This window comes from Elephas maximus, chromosome X (genome assembly GCF_024166365.1).
Source record: "Elephas maximus indicus isolate mEleMax1 chromosome X, mEleMax1 primary haplotype, whole genome shotgun sequence".
Classification (NCBI taxonomy): Eukaryota; Metazoa; Chordata; class Mammalia; order Proboscidea; family Elephantidae; genus Elephas; species Elephas maximus.
Window position 1 is genome coordinate 131,787,947 of NC_064846.1, and position 15,393 is coordinate 131,803,339.

The window sequence follows — 15,393 nt, forward strand, 5'->3', positions numbered from 1 at the left end:
CTAGTTGGCCAAATTCAGAGCACAAATTGGAAGCATTCTCAATCTTTCTTAAAAACAGAGCACAGAGGCATCATGCTCATGGATGGATTCATAATCATGTTTCTCCTTTTTCCAATAAAGCAATGAAACTTCTTCCCTGGAGCACATATAACAAAATAAGTACTGCTTTACCTATTTCTCTTCATCCTCATGACAGGTTCTTGAATGTCACACAGACGATTAAACAGAATGCAGTTTGAAGCAAACTGTGCTTCTCCTCAGAGTCCTCTGCACACTTGTCAATCTGCCCACCTTCCCCAACAGCCAGTGTCTTAGCTTGCATTCCCCAGGAGCAGACTTCGAGATAAAGATTGATGTGCAAGTTGTTTCTTTGGGAGATGCTTTCTGGCAAGAGCCATAGGGGCATGGAGAAGTGAGGCAGGAAAAAACAGTTGCCATCAAGTTGATTCTGACTCATGGCAATCCCATGTGTGTCACAGTAGAGCTGTGCTCCATAGGGTTTTCAATGGCTGATTTTTTGGAATTAGATTGCCAGGCATTTCTTCTGAGGCACCACTGGATGGACTTGAACCTCCAACCTTTCAGTTAGCAGCTGAGAGCATTAACTATTTGCACCACCCAGGGACTCCTAAAGGAAAGAGAAGGCAGTTGATATGGGCTGTATTATCAAGCCAACTACTACTGTGAGCAACTGGAGTTTAACCCAGGGGATCTCCAGGAGCCAGTGTAGAGGGTAATAACAGAGGGTAATACACCAACTCCTGACAGTCATGGCTCAGGGCTGTTCCTATTGTTAATTTCCCAGCACTTTCAGACTGCCCTACAAGCAGGTAAGTGGGCTCTGATGGTCAGAGAAAGACCTCATGCAACAAAAGACAGGAACTGGCAAGTAGAGGGTGAGGTATGACAGCAGGGTACAGACAGCATCTGCTATTGACCGAAAGCCCCCTTGTTCTCCTGCAATATCCTCAGTGCAGAGTATGGCACCAGTACACACTCAGTAATTATTTGTTGTTTGGAAGACTTTGCATCCTGTATTACCACATCCTACAGTTCACTATAACTAGGTTTTCTTCCCCCTCGTTTAAAAGGCCACACATTTTACCAGGCAGTTCTCAATTCTCAACACATATGTCTAAAAGAAGAAAACAAGAAATCCCTAGAAATCCCTAGTGGGAAGATAACAAATCAAACAATGTATTAAAAAAAAAAAAAAAGTATTGCATTGGGCAAATCTGCTGCAAAAGACCTCTTTGAAGTTTTAAAAAGCAAAACTATCGCTTTGATGACTAAGATGTGCCTGACCCAAACCATGGTCTTTTCAATTGCCTCATATGCATGTGAAAGTTAGACAATGAAAAAGGAAGACAGGAGAAGAACTGAAGCTTTGAATTGTGGTGTTGGCAAAGAATATTGACTATATGGTGGATTTCCAGAACAAATCAGTCTTAGAAGAAATAAAACCAGAATGCTCCTTAGAAGCACCCACATACTTTGGACAGGTCATCAGGAAAGATCAATCACTAGAAAAGGACACCATGTTTGGTAGAGTAGAAGGTCAACAAAAATGAGTGAAACCCTCCATGAGATTGATTGACCCAGTAACCACAACAATGGACTCAAATATACCAATGATCATGAAGTTGTCACAGAACTAGGCAATGTTTCATTCTGTTATACATAAGGTTGCCACGAGTCAGAGATGACTAGATGGCAACTAAAAACAACAACAGTGGGGTGGGGATGGAGACAAAACAAGGCTGAAGCCCTTTATTTGAACACCTTCATTTACTGCCACCACTTCCTACTTGTTGCAGATAAGGTCTCTGAAATTTTATTTGTTCTACTTTATCATGCATGTTTTCCAAGAGTAGTCACCCACACTGCCATCAAGATTGAAACAGTGCTAACTAGCAGCAACAACAGTGTCTTGCCTTCCTCCTATGATGCTTTACTCACAAGTTGCCCTGGCAAAAGAAATACTTTTCAACAGCTTGAAATAACTTAAGTCCCAAGTAGAACAAGTTAATATGAAGGTGAAAGAAGGTATAAGCTACTGCCATCTCTGTGTTTAATCCATAGGCCCAGAGGACACTGGGCACAATGAAGTAGTGTGGTCAGGTACAAAGAAAGCCACTTCCTCATTATTCCCAAACAGAGGCCCAGTGACCAGTGTTCACCTCACTGTCCCCAGGCACCATTGCCATATGATATCAGCTGCTGTGACTATCAACTTTGCCAGGACAGTGACCTCCCTCCCCTAGGACTTACTGTGCCCTTTGGGTAATGCTTCCCCCCAAAAGTACCTGTCTCCGCTAATCTTCTGTATCTATAGAAACCAACACAAGAAGGTCAATCTCCCTGTGGCTCTGGTTTACATTCCATTCTGTTACAAGGAAATGCAGTATTTAAAATATTGAGCAGAGGAGGCAGGTAAAGCGAGACTGGGGGAGCAGGAGGTATGGTTTATAGGAAGAGAGAGAGAGAAAAGTGCCTTTAGGTTGTATTGGAGGACACATACACACACATACACACTTATGTTCTCAGAACTCTTCCACAGTAGAAGGGTCCCACCATCGGCAATAAAAAAACCACTTGAATTCTGTTGCCATGAAAAGTCCAACCACTGTGGAATCTCTTTTACCTGGTATTTGATTGATCAAGGTTCTCTGTTAACAAAACTGTGCGGCTAACACTGACACTCAAATAATGGTGCTCAAAGGATTGGATGGTGGATACTCTGATGTGGCACCCAGCTCCACTTGAGGAAAGAAGGGCTTATTTCCCCAACTGTTGAGAGAGCTGCTGGAAGGAAGCCCTCAGCCGTCAACTTTCTTTAGGAATTGCCCCTGATGAAGAAGTGGCCTCACCCAAAGTCACACCCCCTCCCAGGGTTAGCATCAAATGACTGGTCAACGCACAGACATAAAGAATTGGCCCCCTCATCCTAACTCAAGACAACTCTAAGGGGTCATTCCAGGCTCAGAGCTTCCTGTGAGATTGGCTGAGGCTTTAATAAAGGCTCATCAAAGCTCAAATCCTTCCCCTATTCACTTCTGCTTCCTTTCCCTTCTTTCCACTGATGTTGATCCCAAGAGCACTCCCTCATAATCTTCCCACATGTCAATCTTCATCTTACAATCTGCTTCTTGGGGAACCCAATCTGTAACAGGTTCTTAAACCCTTCTAATCCATCACAGACTAGATTGCATGAGATGAAAATGCCCATGTTCTGTATATTTTATTGAAAAGTGCTGCTTTGGAAATTGCTAACCAATGGCCAAGATATATTTGATTAATAAAATGTCTTCTCAACATTGTTGGTATGGCAAGTAGGCCTGAGACCAGGTCTAATGGGGTGAGTGGAAATAGGTAATCAACTCACATTTTTTTCATACTTTTACATATTAGAATAGATAATAATATAACAGCAATAACAATAATAACAACAGCAATGACCAACAAGATTTATTGAGGATTTACTATATGCCAGACAATGTTCTAAACACTTTGTACTATCTCACTTCAATTTCACAACAACCCTATGAAGTGATACGATTATTATCTCCACTATACAGATGAGCAAGGAGCCCTGGTGGTGCAGTGGTTAAGCACTCGGCTGCTAACCCAAAGGCTAGTGGTTTGAACCCACCAGTCATTCTGTGGGAGAAAGATGTGGCAGTCTGCTTCCTTAAAGATTTACAGCCTTGGAAACCCTATGAGGCAATGTCTGTCCTATAGGATTGCTATGAGTCACAATTGGCTAGACAGTAATGGGTTTTTTGTTTTACACAGTTGAGGAAACTGAGGCATGGAGAAGTCATACAACTCTAAGTGATGAAGCCTGGATTTGAATCTGGGAAATTGTATTTGAAAACCCAAACTCCTATCTATTACAATATAGCTGCCTCTTTAATAAAACAATAATTGAATGCCTGATTATATCTGCTGTAATCAAAGTCAATGACAGTTGATAAGAAACTTTGCCTCACTCAGGTGCGCTGAAGACCATGACACCACATTCAACCTCTGTGGCTGCTGAGTCCTGCTGGAAAAATGACTTCAGCACCATATGCCGGTATGTTACATCAGCTGGAGCCTCATTGCCCACCAGAAATATATGTTTCTGAGTCTGACCAATTTTTTCTACTTCTCCCCATATCTGTAGTCTCCACTTTTCACCATTATTCCAAAGCTCCCAACCCTATAACTTCCCCTTTCACTTTCAATAATGACCTTATTTCTAAAGCACAGCAAAAATTGAAGTCACCAATTAAGAGCCATCTCACTGATCCCCACCTTGTCTTTGAGCAATTGTCCTTATCGTCTCCCTTTCAGCCTCTTAGGAGAAGATGGCCCTTCTTCTGCCCCAAGTCTAATCCCATCACATATTTGAGTCATATCTCCATTCCCATCCTATCCAAGAACTTATACCAGAAACACCATTAACTTTGGTATATGTTCTTCCAGTTCATATAACACATAGATACCATATTAATTTTTAAAACAAAAATAGTCTATTTTCTTACTGTTCTATAGTTCTTTTTAATACATAAATATATTTTTAACATTATACATAATGGCCGTGGAGATGTGGTGGATATGTTAGAGTGGCTCTTAACATTCATTTCACCCTCCTTCTTCTGTATCTTGCTGAAGTCAGCAACTGAAAAGCTAAAAACTGCATTTTCCAGACTCCCTTGCAGCTAGAATTAGGGGTATAATTAAGGCTCCATTAATTGGATGTACTCACATGAGTTTAAGAACCTGGAAAGTGAAGGAGAGGCCTTTCCTTGAGCCCCCTATTGCTTTGGCTGGCAAGCACAGGTATGGAGGCATTTGGTTTTATTTCCAGCACTTTTAGCAGAATTCCCAGTATCTGGTCACTATTAGAAGAGCCAGGACAGCCTTCAGGCTGCAGGGAGGAGAGCTTTTCTAGTAGGGGTGGTCAGAAAAGGCCTTCCTGAGGAAGTAGAATTGAGACCTGAATGAAGTGAGACATGCAAAGATCTTGGGGAAAACATTTCAAGCAGAAGGAACAATAAATGCAAAGCCTTGAGGTAAGAATCAGTTTGACTAAAGCAGAGCTAAAGATGGGGAAAGTAGTAGCAGCTCAGGTCAGAGAGATGGAAAGGTCCAAATAATGTATAGCCTTGTAAACCATTATAAGATATTTGGATTTTATGCAGAATGGGTTCAAGCTCTACATCCTTCTACACGTAGGGGTATGTAAACTGAGTGAAATGACTGTTATGCCAGATATCTAGAATTAAACAAAGACATATCTGGGCATGTGTATTTATCCCAATCAGAGACGTAGACACAGGAGGTTGAGTGGGTAGTAGAATCAGGAACAGTTATTAACATGGAAGGCACCAAATGTTATTGGCAGAGACATCCAGAAACCCATTGTCCAGGAGCCAGGACCAGGTCAGTTCCTTTCCATTCAAAAAATACTTAGGGAACACTTATTATATGCCAAAGAGTCATCTATTCAACAAGTATGTCTTGAGTGCTTATTAGTTTGTTAAATACGGAGGAAACAAAAACTACAAAGATGAATAAGACATGAACTCGCCCTTGAGTTTTATCATCTGCAAGGGAAGGGATCACCTTCTAAGAGCTGTGATGGTAATGTGCAGAGAGGTAGCTAGGGTTGCCAAATAAAATACAGGATGCCCAGTTAAATATAACTTTCAGAAATACAACAAATCCTTTTTTTAGTATATATATATATTCCAAATATTGCATGTCATATATTTTGCATGGGGCATATATACTAAAAAAGTATTCACTGTTTATCTGAAACTCATATAACTGGGCGTTCTGTGTTTTTATTTGCTAAATCTAGCAGCCCTAGGTAACAGGTACAATGGTCTTCAAACTGGTAGATACCTTGGGGATATATGAAGATTTTCCAAAGAGGCATGCAGACACAGATGGATTTTAAGGGGAACAATGTCCAGATCCTCAGTTTTCTCAAATGTGACCGTGTGACTTACCTGAGAACAGATGTGTGATTGAGACTAGCTCTCTTTCCCACCTCCCCTTTCACGGCTGCCTCTTTCCTGCTTTTATAGAAGCAAGGAGTACCTGTCGTCCTTCCTAAATCTTACTCTGGTGCATAGCCCAGGGTATGAAAATCTTCAACATGTCAAACAAAGGGACAATAAGAAATATCTGGGGTTGGCGATGAAAAAATGAATGACTCTCAAGACTGGGACACAAAACTTTTGCAAGTCAGGTAGTTCCCAGCTTTTATCTAATAATTGAATTGTCAGCTGACAGATCAGTTAAAATTATTTTTGAAAATAGATTTCTATGTGATTTTTTGGTATATAACTTGGAAAAAGTTCAAACAACCGAGTAAAATTGATATAAGAAACACCTCCCCTTCATCTTCACATTTATGGCTCACATCTTTAAAAAAAATAAAAATAAAAAAATAAAATCCATGCTAACTTCTATCTCATTTAAGCAATAAGAAATATTTATCCACAGATAAACATGAAATAATACTTCAAAAAAATTTCCATTTGCTTTATTAGGGAATATATTTTCAATTAAATTTTACTTTTTGTTAATTATTATCAAATTTTATAATATATTTTTGTTATTTTAATCTGTTAAAAAAAATTAGGCACAATTAAATTCTGGAACAATGACTTAATCCAGAAGACACTTAGAGCCTTGTTGTTGTTGATTGTCTTCAAGTCAATTCCAACTCCTGGTGACCCCATGTGTGCAGAGTAGAACTGCTCCATAGGGTTTCAAGGCTGTGACTTTTTGGAAGCAAATCAACAGGCCTGTCTTCTGAGGCACCTCTGGCTGGGTACAAGCTGCAAACCTTTCAATTAGTAGTTGAGCACTAACCTGTTTGCACCACCCAGGGAATTAATGAAAAAAATATGAGCTTGTAGAAGTGTTTCTGTTGTAGAGAAGTATAATACAGTGATTAATAAAATTCTTTCAAATATAAAAACATTACATTAGCATAAAATCTGTAAGAGAAGCAGAATACAACTAGGACTTCCAAGAGATAAAGGAAGGATGTAGATTTGTGTCTGTTAAAGAAGAGCTTGGTCATGCATTTTTTTCATGGATGGTGATTAGTATCAAACCACTATGATATTAGATTCCTTTGGATTTAGAAAGAGGATGCAAGAGTTTTCTTTTAAAATATCAAAATTTATACCGCAAATTACATTATTTGCAGCTATTTAGGTTTAAGATGACAAATGTAATATGTCAACTTAAAAATGTACTAGGGGATACATAGCTTTTAATGAGATTATTTTGTTGTTGTTAGTTGCCATCAAGTTCAGCTTCAGCTCATGGTGACAAAACAGAATCCTGAGAGAGCAACTCCTCAGGGAGGATAAAGTTTGACAGGTTGGTATATTTCAGCCATAATAATGGCTGTCATTTAGAATTGGTAAGAGTTTAGATATTAGATGCAATGTTGTTAGTTGCCATTGAGCCAGCTCTGACTTGTGGCGACCCCATGTACAAAAGAAGGAAACATTGTCCATTTCTGTACCATTTTCCTGATCGTTGAAATGCTGGAGTCTGTTTTTGTGGTCACTGTGTATTTTGAGTGCCTTTCAGTCTTTTTTTTTTTTTTTTTCAGTCTAGGGTGCTCACTCTCTAGCAGTATAACCTGCCATCCGATTGATACTTACTCATGGCGACCTCATGAATTGCAGGGTAGAATTGCTCCAAAGGGTTTTCATGGCTATGATCTTTTGGATGTAGATTGCCAGGCCTTTCTTCCAAGGCACCTCGGGTGTATTTGAACCACCAACCTTTCCGTTTGCAGTCGAGCACTTTGCCAATTTTAAATTTCTATTACTTGTCCCAGAATCCCAGACCAATGCTCCTGAAGCTATTTTCCAGGGTTTTAGTAAAATAGCTCTAAGGGTTTTGTTTGTTTGTTTATTTTATTACGGCTTTCCACATTCCTCTCAAGACTCAGCCTTGAACCCAGTGGTGGCCAGAATGGTCAAGCCAGCCAACAGGATTGCTATGGGTCCCACGGGAACGGCCCCTTCCCTACAATGACTGAGGCTTTCCTACTAGGTCATTGAGAGGATCATGGAAAGTTGTTTTTTTAAAAAAAAAAAAATAAAGGAAGGACTGCTGAGAGCTGTTTCCCTATAACTCTAAGAAACAGCCTCAGCCTCAGGAGCACTGCTGTTCAACTCTTGAACAGTGGCTAACTCAGTGGTAAGTCTTATCCCCTCTGCCCAAGGCAGTGGTGTGCTAGAGCTGGTTGATACTGGTTTTTGAGAGCTGATTGTTATATTTTCAGGAAATTTTGCCAGCTGTTTGACATCATGTTGGTAGCTTGAAATCAACTATGGTGGAAATATTTACACCCTGGAAATTGATAAATGCTAAAAATCAGGGCTCTTTTTTTTTTTTGAGAACCAATTATTAAAGATTTATCAGCACAGCCCCACCTTAGAGAGACCACCCCATGTACTTGACAGCAAGTCTGAGGGCTTCAGTGCACCATGAGCACCTGAACAGCAACAACTGAGATTGTAATGGCCAGAGGGGCAGACATGACAGCCAAGGCAGCCAGCAGGAGAGCTGTGGTCAAGCAAAAGGATGATCTGTTCCCCTCCCAGTACCAAAAAACCAAACCAAATCTGTTGCCGTTGAGTCAATTCTGATTCATAGCGACCCTATTCCTCTTGACAGGTAGTGTAGTAAATATTTGTAGGGACCAGGGGCCTTAAATCAAAATGGGGATGGAAATAGATGGTTGCATAACATTGCACATGTAATTAATACCACTGAAATGTACACTTTAAAATGGTTAAAATGGCAGTTTTTGTTATATGTATTTCACTATAATAATTTTGTTTTTAATGGGCGGGGGCAAGCAGGGGCAAATGATATCTAGGTTCATACTATTAATGTAACCCAACATTTTAAGAACATATCTAAAACTTGAAAATAAAGTCAAGAACACATAGCATGTTCTTTAATATCATAATCAAACAAGCTTATCAAGGATTGTTTAACTATATACGGGCACATATCTTTCATTGACTTTGTTACTTACTATTAATGGCTCAGACTTTGTTAAGTTATATATTAACTTATAGATCTTTACCAGCAAAGATTCAATAATCTCTCCAGTAAGAAAGAAAATCTCAAAGGTTATGGTTTTTTATTGCCCTGTATGACATAAATTGAAGGAGCCCTGGTGGTGTAGTGGTTAAGTGCTCGGCTGCAAACCAAAAGGTCACCGGTTCAAACCTACCAGCTGTTCCACGGGAGAAAGATGTGGCAGTCTACTTCCACAAAGATTTACAGCCTTGGAAACCCTATTGGGCAGTTGTACTCTGTCCTATAAGGTCACTATGAGTCAGATTCAACTTGATGGCAATGGGTTTGACATAATCCAGTTTTGTGTCTAACATCAATTTACTTTAGTATACTTTTTAAATGCCTATTAATACTCAGTCCCTCAGAATGCTCTTTTAACCATTGTTACCACGTTACTGCCTCCCTCATTAATGAGTTAATAAATCTTCAAGATGTATTAATTCTATACGTGTAAAAAAGCCTTGTTGTTAACTTTGAAAATGATACTTTGGCAGTGTAACTAGGCTTTGGTAAGGTAAAAGGAGTTCATCTCCATTGATCCTTGGGATAAACATAATTTGGAACCTTGTCATGGAGAGCACCAATGGGCACAGTCTGATAAATTGATCACAATTCCTTCTCTTTATAATCCTACATTGGGGGCCCAGCACCCTAAGGAATATAGAGACATTGGCTGGACTTGGTGGGATTATAGAGTTCCCATAAATCATTAGTTGTGTAGACAGAATCTCTCTCACCAAACACAAGTGTCGATGCCATTAGCATCATAAAGTTTAAATCTGTAGGGGGAAAAAGATACATGTTTATTTGAATTGCCTAAGCTATCATCTAGTTTGTGTCTGGAAATGTCTTAAATGACAGTGTCTCACATAACCTCTAAAATCAATCACTCTTTACAAACAGGATTTGCTTGACTAGAGAAGCCCTGAGAAAAATCTCCATTGTGCTTTCTTTCTCTTTTTTAACCCACACTTCCCTGGAAGCCACTCTAAGTATATGAACCATATCTATAACTGCCCTAATGTTTGTGAGGCTCAGAAATGGCAGAGAGCAGAGAAGCAGAGCAGGTGACAACAGAGCAGTTCTGTCTCCATCCCACTGACCTTTCCTACTGGCTGTTGACAAGGATGGATGGCTTTCTTTGTAATCTGCTAATGCCTATTCCATGTACGTGAGTGCTTAACTCTTCTGTTCAGTGTTTTCCTTCTTCACAAACATCCTGGGAGGTGACAGTGACAGAATCCCTGGAAACTTGCCATTGAAACCTGGGTGACAGTGAGGACCAGCTCATATGCTCTTGAGCTCCTACTTAATATAAATCACAATATTTTGTGTTGAGTGCTGACAAGGAGCTTGCCTCGCACAGAGGTGCAACAGTAACCTCTCTCCTGTGGAAAAGCTTGAATGCCAAGGCAACCTGTCAGTTCAGTTCCCTGTGTAACCCATCTCACATGGAAAGGTGGTTCAATCTCCTTTGTTCAAGAAGCTTGGGCTTTCTTTCTTTCTAAATTTCTTTACAAACATTTTAAAACCAAACCACTGTATGAAAGAAGGCATTGTTATGAGAGATTTGTAATTGAGCCCTCTTGCACAGGTGGATGGGGGCAGTGGTTGTTCAGTGGTAAAATCCTTGCCTTCCATACATGAAATCCTGGTTCAATTCCCAGCCAATGCACTTCATGGGCAGTCACCACCTGTGTGTCAGTGGAGGTTTGCGTGTTGCTATGATGCGGAACAGGTTCAGGAGAGCTTCCAGATTAAGATGGACTAGGGAGAAAGCCCTGGCCATCTATTTCCAAAAATCGGCCAATGAGAATCCTGTGGACCACAACACTCCAATCTGTTCCTATGTGCATGGGATTGTCATGAGTAAGGGGCCAACTCAATAGCAGCTAACAACAACAACAGTGCTGATGGATATGGAATGGAGTCCAGGAGATCTGAGTTTAGAATTGGACTAGGGAAGAGTGATTAACACCTTAGCATCACAGAGTTTCTGGTATGATGACCCAGTGTGAAGAAAAGTGAATATTCCCTGCTATCTCAACTGCTAGGCTAGATAGCTAGAAGAGATGGCTAGATGATTCTACAGTCAATGCCTGAGAATCCACTTTGCTGAGACCTGAGAGTTTTCTGCACTGGCTTTCTCTTACCACCCTGCAACACCACCCCAGTATTGCCCCTCCGTCACACACCAGCAGTGCCCACCCAGGAAATGCAAACAGCTGTTAGGATCCTAATAAGCATAAGCCACAGGGATAGGCAGATCTGCTGTAAGAAAATAGTACTATGCATTGCAAAGTAGTCTATGAATTATTAGTGGGTTTCAAACTATCATTGACTGTAAGTCTTCACCATTCCAAAGGATAATTAGGAAGAGAAGTGTTACGTCCTTACACCTGAAATTGCATCACAAATGTAAAAAGAAGCCATCTTAAACCCATTAAAAATCAAGGAAAAGTCATTGGGAGAGGAATTGCTGAAAGTAGACTAGTCCAGAAATGAGAAAAAAAAATCATGTGAAATAGTTGCTTCTGCAGCAAAGACATGCTGTGGCTTCTTTTTTTATTTTGTGATGTCTGGACAGATTGCGGCTTAAAGTAATAAAATATCTAAAAGTTATTAATAAAGTACTTTGTGCTACTTTAAATTCAATTCATAACCTCGACTGCAAACTTATTTGCACCAACATTTATGATAAAATCTGGATGATTTTTTTTCCTCCCTCAAAGGCAGACACCATAATGGAATCTTAGGTTTCATCCCTGGATCAATCAATTCTGTAATTCCTGGATTTTGTGCTGCAGTACAAAGTATCTCAGTTTAATTTCTTTCTTACATGATATTTGTCCCCAGATTTTGCACCTTTCAACAATGTTTAAAACTGCATACAAACCCACATGTTAGCAAATGTCCTCCTACTGAGAAAAAATACTTTGTTGCCTGCTATGGAAACACAGGGATAAGCACTCAATTCTCTGTGAACACAGACAATAAGAATGGGTTATTGAAACATTATCACATTTCTGTCCCATTCTGTAAATTTTTATTAAAGATTAAAGTTAATACACTATCTAGACGTATTAATACAAAATTTGCTCATATTTCTCCAGTGAATGGTGTTTTGATAATAAATTAATAAATGCAAGCAAGAAAGATTATCTACTTCGTTCTGAACATCTATGAAGCTTCCAATAAAGGTTTCTTGATTGAACGCACATACCCGGAAGTATAGTTCTTTTAAAAAGAAAAAAAAAGAAGAATTTAAAGCCAGCCCACTGCTTTTGGAATGAGCAGAATAGCCATGTCTTAGTTGTACAATTTCAGCAGACTTTTCCACAGCCAGTTGCCCTTTTTTTTTCCCAACAAACCTGAAATGGCATATTTATTTGTCATAATTTCTTACATTTTCTGAAGGAAAATAAGTCACTGGTGTGGGCAGTGCATTTTTAAAAGGTCAAATATAATATTTTCCACAGAGACTGGGCTGTGCACTTATTTTCAGATAATTTTCAAGTTAAAACACTTTGGTTTGACCACAGCACATCTACAGTAAATGCTTCTACTTTTAAAACCCTGTAAAGATTATTACCTTTCATTTTTAAACTTGTTTACTTGACCTTCTATCTATCTCCTCAGTGTTTTGAGAAGACGCAGAAAGAGCAATGAAGTCAGTGGCTTCACAAACTTTTGACCAACATTTGGAGATCATTCACTTAACCATTTAAAACAAACATTGCATAAGCAAGCATTCCTTACAATGGTTTTGGATGTGAGACCAGGCTATGCATTCAGGGAAAATTATTATAAGAGAAAATATTCACCATTTTGTCCATTTGGTGATTTGTTGTTCATTTGTTTAAATGGAAGTAAAGGAAGGTTCTATGGAAATAACACAGACAGCATAGTCAATGAAACCAAATAATGGGAAAGTTGAAATACACTATCTGGAAAATTAATTATGGTATGTTACTTATTATGAAATCAGCATTTTTTTTGTAGTGAAATGAATATGCCATAATATATTAAATGTCATGATTTGAGTACTACCTCAAATCCTTTTCAAAAGGTGGTTATGGATAAATCCATACCTAGACAGATCATTTTTAATGGGAGCAAGTTTCTTTGGACATAAGGTCAATGGACATTTCTTTGGGCATAAGGACAACTTTCATAAAATAGCCCAGGAAAATACCTAAGGTGTCAAAACACTGAGTCATGTTCAAGACTGATTACCTGAAGCTTTCTCAGATGGGTACCTTCTCTAAGCTACCAGGGCAGTGATTAATTTCCTTTTATATATATGTTTTAGTTGTGTTCTCCCCAGACGCAGATCCTGAGACAAGCATTCCAGTACAAGTAGTTGATTTGCAAGATGATCACAGCAAAAGCTGGTGTGAGAGTGGGAAATTGATACTGGGAAAAGAAAGACAGCCAGTACAGAGTTCGTCAAGCTGGGTACCAGCTTGCATAGCTAGAAGCCAGCATGGGTGCATGCCTCAGAGTTATCCCAGCCAAGGCGAGAGGAACTGGTGTATTTATACACAGACTCCCATCAGTCCCAGATGAGAGTTACTGAGACAAGGGGCATTAATTCCCCAGCACAACTGGCCTAGCCTGCTCAACAAGTGGGCAGAGAAGGTCTCTGCAATCACAGGAAGTCTTCAGATAAAGAAATGTGGGTTCTGGCAGTTGGAAGTCCAGCTGGGCAGCGTGCAGTGAGGTAGTGGATTACTTTCCTGTGACAGCTGTAACAAATGATGACAAATTGGGTGGCTTACCACAACAGAAATTTATTCTCTTACAGTTCTGGAGGGCAGAAGTCTAAAATCAAGGCGTCAGCAAGGCCTGCTCCCTTTGAAGGCTCTAGAGGAGAATTTTTCCTTGCCATTTCCAGCTCTGGTGGCTCCAATTATTCCTTGGCTTGGGGCTGCATCACTCCAATCTTTGACTCCAACTTCACAGGGCCTTTACCTGGGTCTCTTTGTCTCAAATTTCCCTCTGCTTTTTCTCTTACAGTGAAACCTGTGAGAGCTGGAGCTTGACAAGACTGCCTTGTTTTTCCAGGTCTCAGAAGTTTTCCGCCTTTGACAGGGTGCAGTCTTACAACTTTGCTATCACACTCTTCTGGTGGAAAATATTTGTTTTCCTTCTCTGACAGGCTTCCACCTTACATGGGTTCTGGCTTTTGCAGGTTTCACTGTATAAGAGTGCCTATCATTGGATTAAAAGGAGCCCTGATGGCACAGTGGTTAAGTGCTTGGCTACTAACCAAAAGGTCGGTGGTTTGAACCCACCAGATGCTCCGCAGAAGAAAGATGTGGCAGTCTGCTTCCATAAAGATTACAGCCTTGGAAACCCTATGGGGCAGTTCTACTCTGTCCTATAGGGTTGCTATGGGTCAGAATCAACTTGCCAGCAATGGGTGATCATTGGATTTAGAATCCACCCTTAATCCAGGACGATCTCATCTCGAGATCTTTAACTCAATTACGTTTGCAAAGACCCTTTTTCTAAACAAAGTCACATTCTCCAGTTCTGGGGTAACATAGACATATCTTTGGGGGGGGGGGCACGGAGCCCCTGGGTAGCGTAAACGGTTAATGCACTAGGCTGCTAACCAAAACGTTGGAGATTTGAGTTCACCCAGAGGTGCTTTGAAAGGAAGGCCTGGTGATCTACTTCTGAAAGGTCACAGCCATTAAAAACCCGATGGAACATGAGTCAGAATAAACTTGATGGTTATTCACCCCTCTCCAGGTGGTATGGGTGAGGGGGTGTGAGTAGAACCTCAATAATGTCTGCTGCAATCTAGTAATTGTAAATAATCGTAATCAATCTGTTCCCAGCTCTCTCATCCCTTGCCAACCAGCACAAACCATTTGCCTGAGGCCAGCTTTCACCTTTTATGTGTGCTGTATTAACTGCTGACTTCTTTGCCCTTTCCTCTACACTTCCATGGTGTAAATACTTCCCTTATACAGAACTGCGGGTTTATTTGGTTACTTATCAGATATAAATTGATCTTTAAAGCAGTAATCAAAATAAGCAAGGATGGGTGCACCTGACAGTTATAAAGAAGGTTTGTGTGTGTGTGTGTGTGTGTGTGTGTGTGAACAAAACAAGGATTATGATGTATATAGTCACTGTATAAAGGCAATACATTAAAATTCTTTCAATAGAAGGCAAAGTTTTAGAACAAAAAAAAATTAGGCTGCATATCACAAAATAATTTAACTGAAACCCCCAGAGCTTCACGCTTATGATCTCAAC

General features: G+C 40.0%; 1 long non-coding RNA gene across 1 annotated transcript in view; it reads right to left on the bottom strand.

The window, feature by feature from the left end:
- LOC126069539 (uncharacterized) overlaps positions 1-15,393 on the bottom strand; it is a 568,225-nt gene that overhangs the window by 200,085 nt on the left and 352,747 nt on the right. The window lies entirely within an intron of this gene.